Source organism: Pan troglodytes, chromosome 10 (assembly GCF_028858775.2).
Source record: "Pan troglodytes isolate AG18354 chromosome 10, NHGRI_mPanTro3-v2.0_pri, whole genome shotgun sequence".
NCBI classification, from domain to species: domain Eukaryota; kingdom Metazoa; phylum Chordata; class Mammalia; order Primates; family Hominidae; genus Pan; species Pan troglodytes.
Genome location: NC_072408.2, coordinates 127,882,210 through 127,891,701, shown reverse-complemented (window position 1 = coordinate 127,891,701; position 9,492 = coordinate 127,882,210). Strand labels below are relative to the sequence as shown.

Below are 9,492 nucleotides of genomic sequence, written 5' to 3'. Positions count from 1 at the left end.
AAACTCACTGAATTTTATGCCTGCTGAAATCTGCTGTTCAGCCCTGTTGTGGGTTGAATCATGTTCTCCAAAATGATATGTTCAAGGCTCTCTTACTTAGTCCCTGTAAATGTGGCTTTATTTGGAAATATGGTATTTGCAGATGTAATCAATTAAGATGAGGTCATCTTGTATTAGGGTGGGCCCTAATCCAGTTACTGTTTCTCTTATAAGAGCAGGGAAATTTGGACACAGGCACAGAGGAAAGAAGGTCATGTGATGACACAGGCAGAGATTGGAGTGGTGCAGCTGCAAGCCAAGGAAAGCCAAGGATTTCCAGCAACCACCATTAGCTAGAAAGAAGCAAAGAAAGATAATTCCCTAGAGCCTTCAAATAGAGCACAGCCCAACTGACACTTTAACTTTGGACTTCTATCCTCCAGCAATGTAAGCAAATAACTTTATGCTGTTTTAAGCCACTGAGATGATTTGTTTTGGCAACACTAGGAAACAAATACAAACCCCTCCAGTAAATTTTTAGTTGTAGTTTTAGTTTTCAATTCCAGAAATTTTATTTAGTTCTCTTTTATGATTTATAACTTTATTACTATTTTCTATTTGATGAAACATAATCGTCATACTATATTTTAATTCTTTATATATAGTTTTATTTAATTCTTTGAATACATTTAAAACAGCTAATATAATCTTTGTCTAGTAAATCCAATGCCTGGACTTCCTCATGGATGGTATCTATTGGTTGCTTTTTTTCTCTAGTGTATCAATCAGCCTGTGTTGGAGAGGCCCTAGAGCACCGCAGGTTCAGTGATTCTCTAGGATAAACCACTGGACTCAGTATATAGCCATACACCTGGCTGTGATTTCTTATGGTGAAAGCACACCTAGCAAAATAAACAAGAAAAAAGGTGCATGGGGCAAAATCCAGAGGAAACCAGGCACAAGCTTCTAAGAATCCTGTCCAAACAAATCACACAGGCACAGAAAATTTCTCCAACGAGTTGCAACAACATGTATGAAACATTGACCACCAGGGAGGCTCACTAGGGACTAAGTGCCCACAGTTTTTAATGGGGACTGGTTATTTGGTGTCCTCTTCCTAGCCCATACCTAAATTCCAGTATCCCAGATAGAAAAATATCTTTGGCAAGAACCATAGTGTTTGTGAAAGCATTTTAGGCACAGTGAGCTCCTCTTATCGGAGAATGGGACCCCTGCTCATTTTCTAGATACCCAGGAATGTGTCAGAACTTTTCACAAGCCATATGGTCATCTCACTTCCCAGCTTTTCTTTTAAGCTTTTTAGTTAGTCTATTGTTTGCCCCAACTGTAATCCACCACTTCAAGCAGCCACAAAGTTAAACAATTGCCTCTCATTGTTTTTGATAGTTGTGCCACAGAAAAGGCTTTTTTTTTTTGCCTTGGACAAACTTCAAGTCAGGTCAAATACAGTCTAACAAGGTGGAATCTTATAGAGACTTCAAATATGACTTCAAATAGTGATAATTCTCTGGGAATGAGGCTTTGAGGGAGCTCCAGTCCTATTCTGCTCCCTGCAGTGGCTGGCAGGTTGCTGGTCACGGCAAATGTGGGCCTTAATTTTCTGGGTTACCGTGGGACTGCAGAGTAGGAAATAGGACTAGAGAAAATTAAACTGCCACAAAACTCACTGCTCTTATTGAGATTCTGCTTGGTTTTTAATCAACACCCTCTGGATTACTGCAAGCTTTTGGCTAATTTCTAGAGGTCTAAAAATATTAATGGTGATAATTTTTGCCAGTTTTCTCATTGATTTTTTTGGAGGAGAGAATTCTTGGAGGTCTTTCATTTGCTGTTTTCTCTAAAGTTATCTACTGAATCACATTTTTAAAAAGATCCTAGGACCATAATGTATGACTAGTTATCTTTGGAAGTTTGTAATCATCACAATTCAGTGTAAATTGTATCTCAGAACTCCTCTTGTCTGGGCGTGGTGGCTCACACCTGTAATCCCAGCACTTTGGGAGGCTGAGGCAGGTGGATCACCTGAGGTCAGGAGTTCGAAACCAGCCTGACCAAAATGGAGAAATCCCGTTTCTGCTAAAAATGCAAAATTAGCCAGGTGTGGTAGTGCATACCTGTAATTCCAGCTACTCTGGAGGCTGAAGCAGGAGAATCGCTTGAACCCAGGAGGTGGAGGATGCAGTGAGCCAAGATTGCTCCATTGCACTCCAGCCTGGGCAACAAGAGCAAAATTCCATCTCAAAAAAACAAAAAACAAAAAACAAAAAAAACTCCTCTTGCAGTGGTGTTCACATGATTGAGTCAAATATATGAAATAAACCTAAAAATAGAAGAAGTTCTCAATTTAGGGATAATTTCCCTAAAATATTATATTGAATAACATGATCTGGTTAGTCTGGTTCCTCTAGGCAACATCCTACATTCAGTTGAGGTTGTTAGGGGGCCTTTTGCTTAGTTGTGTTCTCCCTCTTTTTTTTTTTTTTTTTTTTTTTTTGAGATGGAGTCTCGCTCTGTCGCCCAGGCTGGAGTGCAGTGGCACGATCTCAGCTCACTGCAAGCTCCACCTCCCAGGTTCATGCTATTCTCCTGCCTCAGCCTACCAAGTAGCTGGGACTACAGGTGCGCACCACCACGTCAGGCTAATTTTTTGTATTTGTAGTAGAGACGGGGTTTCACCATGTTAGCCAGGATGGTCCCGATCTCCTGATGTCGTGATCCGCCCACCTCGGCCTCCCAAAGTGCTGGGATTACAGGCGTGAGCCACCACACCCGGCCTTTTCTTTTTCTTTTTGAGACAGGATCACGTTCTGTCGCCCATGCTGGAGTGCAGTGGTGCAGTCATGGCTCACTGCAGCCTCAAACTCCTAGGCTCAAGTAATCCTACCCCCTCAGCCTCCTGAGTAGCTGGGACTACAGGTGTGCACTACCAGGCCCAGCTACTCTTTGTATTTTTTGTAGAGATGAGGTTTCACCCTATTGCCCAAGCTGGTCTCGAACCCCTGGGCTCAAGCAGTCCACCTGCCTTGGCCTCCCAAAGTGCTGGGATTACAAGTGTGAGCCACCACTCCTGGCACTTGCCTATTACATCCCAGCTACATGAGAGGCTGAGGTGGGAGGATCACCTGAGCCTGGGAGGTCAAGGCTGCAGTGAGCCGTGATCGCACAATCGCACTCAAGCCTGGGTGACAGAGCAAGGCCCTGTCTCAAAAAAAGAAAAATATATGTATTCCCCCAAACTGTTCACCCCCTCAGGAGATGCACTGGTGAAAACATAGTGATTTTTTTCCCCTAAAGACTCAGTGAATAGCCAGCCATTTACATACACAATGATAGATAAATTCGTCTATGAATTCACAAAGATTGGGAGATAACTAAATGCATAGTAATATATAGAGATAAGTGGAAAAATTAACTTTGATAATTATATTGTTAGAGAAATATGATTTTTATTTAATTAAAATATTAAATATTTTTTATTTTTAATAAAAAATATATTTTAAAAAGTAAAAAAAAATACGATTTTTATTTAATATCAACTAATGCTATCTTTTATCTAATTCCAAACAGTTTGTTTATAGGTTCTAGAAATATTAGATCTCTCAGGAATAGTAGAAATATGACTTTTTAGGGAAATACGACTTTTAGAAATATAACTTTTAGAGAAATATGATTTTTATAACTGAATATCTATTTATGCTGTCTTTTATCTAATTCTGAACAGTTTGCTTATTGCTTCTAGAAATATTAGATCACTTAGGAATGGTAGAAATATCTGGTGATGGAATTTCAAGAATGGAACCTCTGGCCGGGCGTGGTGGAGACAGAGTCTCACTCTGCACCGCGCTGGCCAGATTTTGGTCTTTCTTATGGGAAACCTGAGTTCCTGCATTAGAGGTATGTTCACACTGGTCTGTTGAATGCTGTCCTCTTAAATGTATTTAAAAATTGTCCTCTGTATTTTTCGTATGCAGTTATAAATGTGTTTTGGATATCTATTTTATTCCTTAATTTATATATTTGATTCTAGCATCAAGCAGGTTCCCTTTGAATTTTTCCTTTAAAGAACATGTGTTATTTCCTATTACATCCTGTACCCCTCAAACTGCCCAATTAGGTATACTCCTGGGGAAAATATGGCAAAGTTTGTTGTAATGCAGTTTTTTTACCTAATTAAGTAGCTACTAGAATAATTAATTTCAAAAATTTGGAGCAAACCTAGAAAGATGCAGATGTCTTTGTGGCTTTTCACACAATCAAGTTTACCTATCTTTGCTTTTAATATGTCTTTCCTCTTGATGAAATGTTTATTTAGTTTAGTAAACTTGGGATATGTCATTTATATTCATAAATCAACTTTTTAAAAAAGAGATAATAAGAATGTGTATTGTCTATGTGTTCGTGTGTAAAACAAGACCCACTTTTATTTTTTATTATTTATTTTATGATTTGAGTTTATTTTATAAATGAGTTTATGCAGAATCATAGAGGTATCAACTACAGTCAATCACCCAACCTGCTTACCTTTCCAAAGGTAAATATACTCAAGTACAATCATTTTTTTCTCATCCAAAGAGTAGCCCATATTGAATAAAGATAGGGACATGAAATGAATCGGTAGACACTATTAACCAAGAATATACAGATTTATTCACACCGAGAAACAAGTAAGTCATATGGATATATATATATATATAAAGATAAATTTAAAAATAAGGTGATAATTGTACAAGTTTGCATATAGAGCTGCAGCTCTGAAAAACTGTTTATATTGTTTTGATATATTGTGTGACTTGTTCCCCTAACCCATCACCCGGAGTTCTTCCCAAGAGCTAAGATATTGTTGGTTCCGTGACTCGGAAGCAATCTAAGGTTAGAGGCACTTACGTTTGTTAGGAATAAATAAGGCAAGATGATATTTTTCACCACTTTTAGCACAGCAGACTTGTCAGTAGATAAGCGGCTCCACCCAGGACACTGGTATTCATCTCATTCGCACATCTCATCTGTTGACCATGACTCAAGCAACTGGACCACTCTGGAGGACCATAGTGCCCTTTTTACAATTTTTTTTTTGTATTTTTAGTAGAGACAGGGTTTCCCCATATTAACCAGGCTGGTCTCGAACTCTTGACCTCAGGTGATCCACCTGCCTTGGCATCCCAAAGTGCTGGGATTACAGGCATAAGCCACCGTGCCAGGCCTCCTAATGTGCCCTTTTATGTGGAGTGGCCATTGAGTGTGCACTCAGCCAGACACAGACAGCACTTTTGAAAGCTTTATCTGAGTATTTCAACATTGAGTATGAATTTGGATAAAGTGGTTGGTTGTAGACCAAGCAGGAAGATGTCATAGAAAGAACAATGGCTTGGGAGTTCGGAATCCCGGGCTTGCATGAATCTTTGAGCTTGTTAAGTCGTGCAATCTAAAGCAAGGCATTTCACTGATAATTAAGCTTCATGAGCATTTGCACTGATAACATTATACACATTGAACAATTCAGAAGTCACCACATACGTATGGTATGGCTTACTCTCACCTTTCACCGGTTGGAGAAAAAGAGACAGAGATGAATGTGATCAAGTTTATGAGCTCCTAAGTAAAAGAGCCAAGATGGGAACCCAAGCATGTGGCTCCAGCGCCGAGGCTCTGAGCAACGGATGCACCATCATCACTCAGCTGTGGGACCACCAGTCACTGTGCAAAAGAGTTCCATCATCTGTATGTATTGACACGTCTGGAATTATCTGAGCCTATAGAGTTCCTACACACTATCCACAATATATGCTGGTGTCAGTGGGCACATAGCCCAGCACAGGTATTAGTGCATAAATACCACAGGTTTATCATAGTCATTATGTGAAACCCACTTAGAAAGCCCAAATGCTTTCGGACAGCTCGTAGATTTTGAGAGCTCGGGGACACCACTTGGGACAGCCAGTAAAATTCTTTCAGTGCATGGCCGCTCCTCAGCACCTGTCCCCAACTGATAAATAACGAGAAGACTCTTTTTTCCAAACGGAGTTTGGCTCTTGTTGCCCAGGCTGGAGTGCAATGGCACCATTTCGGCTCACTGCAACCTCCATCTCCCGGGTTCAAGCCATTCTCCTGCCTCAGCCTCCTAAGTAGCTCAGATTACAGGTGCATGCCACCACGCCCAGCTAATTTTTTGTATATTTAGTAGAGAAGGGGTTTCACTGTGTCGGCCAGGCTGGTCTCAAACTCCTGACCTCAGGTGATCCACCTACCTCGGCCTCCCAAAGTGCTGGGATTATAGGCGTCAGCCACCGTGCCCAACCAGTACCTATTTTCTTTGAAACATAACAACTCTCTCATCTTCATCCTAAAATGTTCAAAGCATATTAAAGGGCAAAAACCACAGTATGAAGAGACAGAGCATGCATCCGAGCCAGACTGCAATATACAGAGATTTGATGATTATCAGACTGATAACTATGATTAATATGCTAAAGGCTCTAATGGAAAAAGTGGACGAGATTCAAGAACCAATGGGATGTAAGTAGAGAAGTGAAAACTCTAAGAATCAAAAGGGAATGCTAGAAATAAAAAATGCCGTAACAGAAACGGAGAAGGCCTTCGATGGACCCCGTCAGTGGACTGCACGTGGTTGATGAAGAAATCCGTGAACCTGAGAAAATGTCAATAGAACTTCCCAAACTGAAAAGCAAGAGAAAAAAAGACTGAGGAAAACAGAAAAAAATATCAAAAAATGGCGGGACAATTACAAAAGGTATAACATCTTCGTAAAGGGAATTCTAAAAGGAGAAAAATGAAAGAAGCAGAAGAAATATTTTAACTAATAATGGCTGATAACTCACCAAAATTATTGACAGACACCAAGCCATAGATCCAGGAATCTCAGAACACCAAACAGGATAAATACAAAGAAGTCAATATCTCATCATATCATATTCAAATTTTGTAAAATCAAAGATAAAAACTTTGAAAGAAGCCGGGCACAGTGGCTCAGGCCTGTAATCTCAGCGCTTTGGGAGGCCGAGGTGGGCTGATCACTTGAAGTCAGGAGTTCGAGACCAGCCTGGCCAACATGGTGAAAGAGTCTCTACTAAAAATACAAAAATTAGCTGGGCGAGGTGATGGGTGCCTGTAGTCCCAGCTACTCAGGAGGCTGAAGCAGGAGAATTGCTTAAACCCAGGAGACAGAGCTTGCAGTGAGCCAAGATCACACCACTGCACTCCAGCCTGGGCAACAGAGCAAGACTCCATCTCGAAAAAAAAAAGAAAAAGAAAAAAAAAAAAAACTTTGAAAGAAGCCAAAGGAAAATATACATACTACTCATAGAGGAACTAGTATAAGAATTACACTGGGCAGGGTGCAGTGGTTCACACTTATAATCCCAGCACTTTGGAGGCCAAGGCAGTAGGACTGCTTGAGCTCAGGAGTTTGAGACCAGCCTGGGCAACATAGAGAAACCCCATCTCTACAAAAAATATGAAATATTAGCAAGGCTTGCCAGTGTTTGCCTGTGGTTCCAGCTACTCGGGAGGCTGAGGCAGAAGGCTCACTTGAGCCTGGGAGGTTGAGGCTACAGTAAGTCAAGATTATGGCACTGTGCTCCAGCTTGGGCACCAGAGTGAAACCCTGTCTCAGGGGAAAAAAAAAAAAAAAGAATTACATTGAACTTCTTGTCAGGAACCACATAAGAAGGAAGAGAGTGGAGTAAAATACCTAGTGTTGAAAGAAAAAGCCCCCACACCTAGAATTCTGTACCTATCAAAATTATCCTTCAAAAGTGAAAGAGAAATAAAGAACTTTCAGGTAAGCAAAAAATGGTGGGGCATTTTGGAAGAATATAGATTTCCATTTCATAAATGCAGAAAGAATGAGGGAAATGGAGAATCGCATTGAGGCAAAATTCATCAGTAATTTATCGCCAGTAGATCTATCTTGTAAGAAATGTTATTTAAAAAAAAAAAAAAAAAAAAACCTTGTTCAGAGACAAGGAAAATAGGTCAGAAACAACATCACTTTTGAGCTGAAATTTTTATTCACTATTTTATGTCATTTTTCTTTAAAGGGATCTAGAAAATTTTAGAAGCTCCACAAACCCTGGATAGGCTTTTGCAGCCAGCCATGAGCTTACCCCGCCCCTCTCACTCCACCTTATCCACCCACATTTCCAAAAACCCAGTCTTATTTTGTGACCCAGAGTCACAAGCTCCCCAAATGTGCTCAATACGTATGCTCCCAACAAATGGCAAAATCTTATTTTTACCATTAACGAAAAGAAGAAGAAAATCATTCTGGCGTTTTGTTGATGATGGTTGGGATGAGGGCAACTTCGAACTTAGAACCCTGAGTGGAACCGCTTTTTGTACTTCCTGGGAATACCTGTTGGAAACAAGAATTAAAGAATGTGGTTCCAGCCAGGCGCGGTGGCTCACACCTGCAATCCCAGTACTTTGGGAGTCCGAGGCAGGCGGATCACCTGAGGCCAGGAGTTCAAGACCAGCCTGGTCAACATGGCGAAACCCTGTCTCTACAAAAAATACAAAAATTAGCCAGGGGCGGTGGCTTGTGCCTGTAATCCCAGCTGCTCAGGAGTCTGGGGCAGGAGAATCATTTGAACCCAGGAGGCAGAGGTTGCAGTGAGCCAAGATCCCACCACCGCACTCCAGCCTGGGCAACGAGAGCGAGACTCTGTCTCAAAAAAAAAAATAAAAATAAAAATAATAAAAAAAAGAAGAATGTGGTTATTAGAGGCAATTCAGGATTATCCAGGCTTCCTTTGAAGAAACATATGCAAGGCTCTAAAATGGGAGCCAGATGGAAGAAAAAGTTGCAGGCTTACTGGGGAGGTGGGAAACACCCGGATTCCAGTCCCACATGTGACTTGAGAGCTGAGAGGCTGATGACTAGATGCCCTGCTGCCCCAGGGCTCCCTTCTGACTGATATGAAGGCTGGAGATTTTCCCTACACTATCCCTTAGCACCCAGCATGATGCACAAAAAACAGGAATTCAATAAAAAGGTTTGAGATGTGACTCTTGTTTAGGATGTCTTTTGGTCCTCAAGAATCTTCCACAGGAGAAGCCAAGCATGGTGGCATGCACTGTAATCCCAGCTATTCAGGAGGCTGAATGAAGCAGGAAGATCCTTTGAGCCCAGGAATTTGACTCCAGCCTGGGCAACATAGCGAGACGCCCCTCCATCTCTAATAAAAATTTTGAAAAAAAAAAAAAAAAGCATCTTCCACAGCAGAGATTCTTTTTTTATTTTTTTGAGACAGAGTCTGACACCCAGGCTGAAGTGCAGTGGCACGATCTTGGCTCACCGCAACCTCTGCCTCCCCAGTTCAAGCGATTCTCCTGCCTCAGCCTCCCGAGCAGCTTGGATTACAGGCGCCCACCACCACGCCTGGCTAATTCTTTTGTATTTTTAGTAGAGATGGGGTTTCACCATATTGGCCAGGCTGGTCTCAAACTCCTGACCTCAAGTGATCCACCCGCCTC

General features: G+C 41.2%; 1 protein-coding gene across 1 annotated transcript in view; it reads left to right on the top strand.

Moving 5' to 3' along the window:
- The first annotated feature begins 213 nt into the window (after positions 1 to 213).
- OASL (2'-5'-oligoadenylate synthetase like) overlaps positions 214 to 9,492 on the top strand; it is a 53,168-nt gene continuing 43,889 nt past the window's right edge. Inside the window, exons 1-2 of the mRNA XM_063784811.1 lie at positions 214 to 426; positions 3,740 to 3,894. The gene's annotated coding sequence lies outside the window, so the exon portion shown is untranslated. The remainder of the gene's footprint in view (positions 427 to 3,739; positions 3,895 to 9,492) is intronic.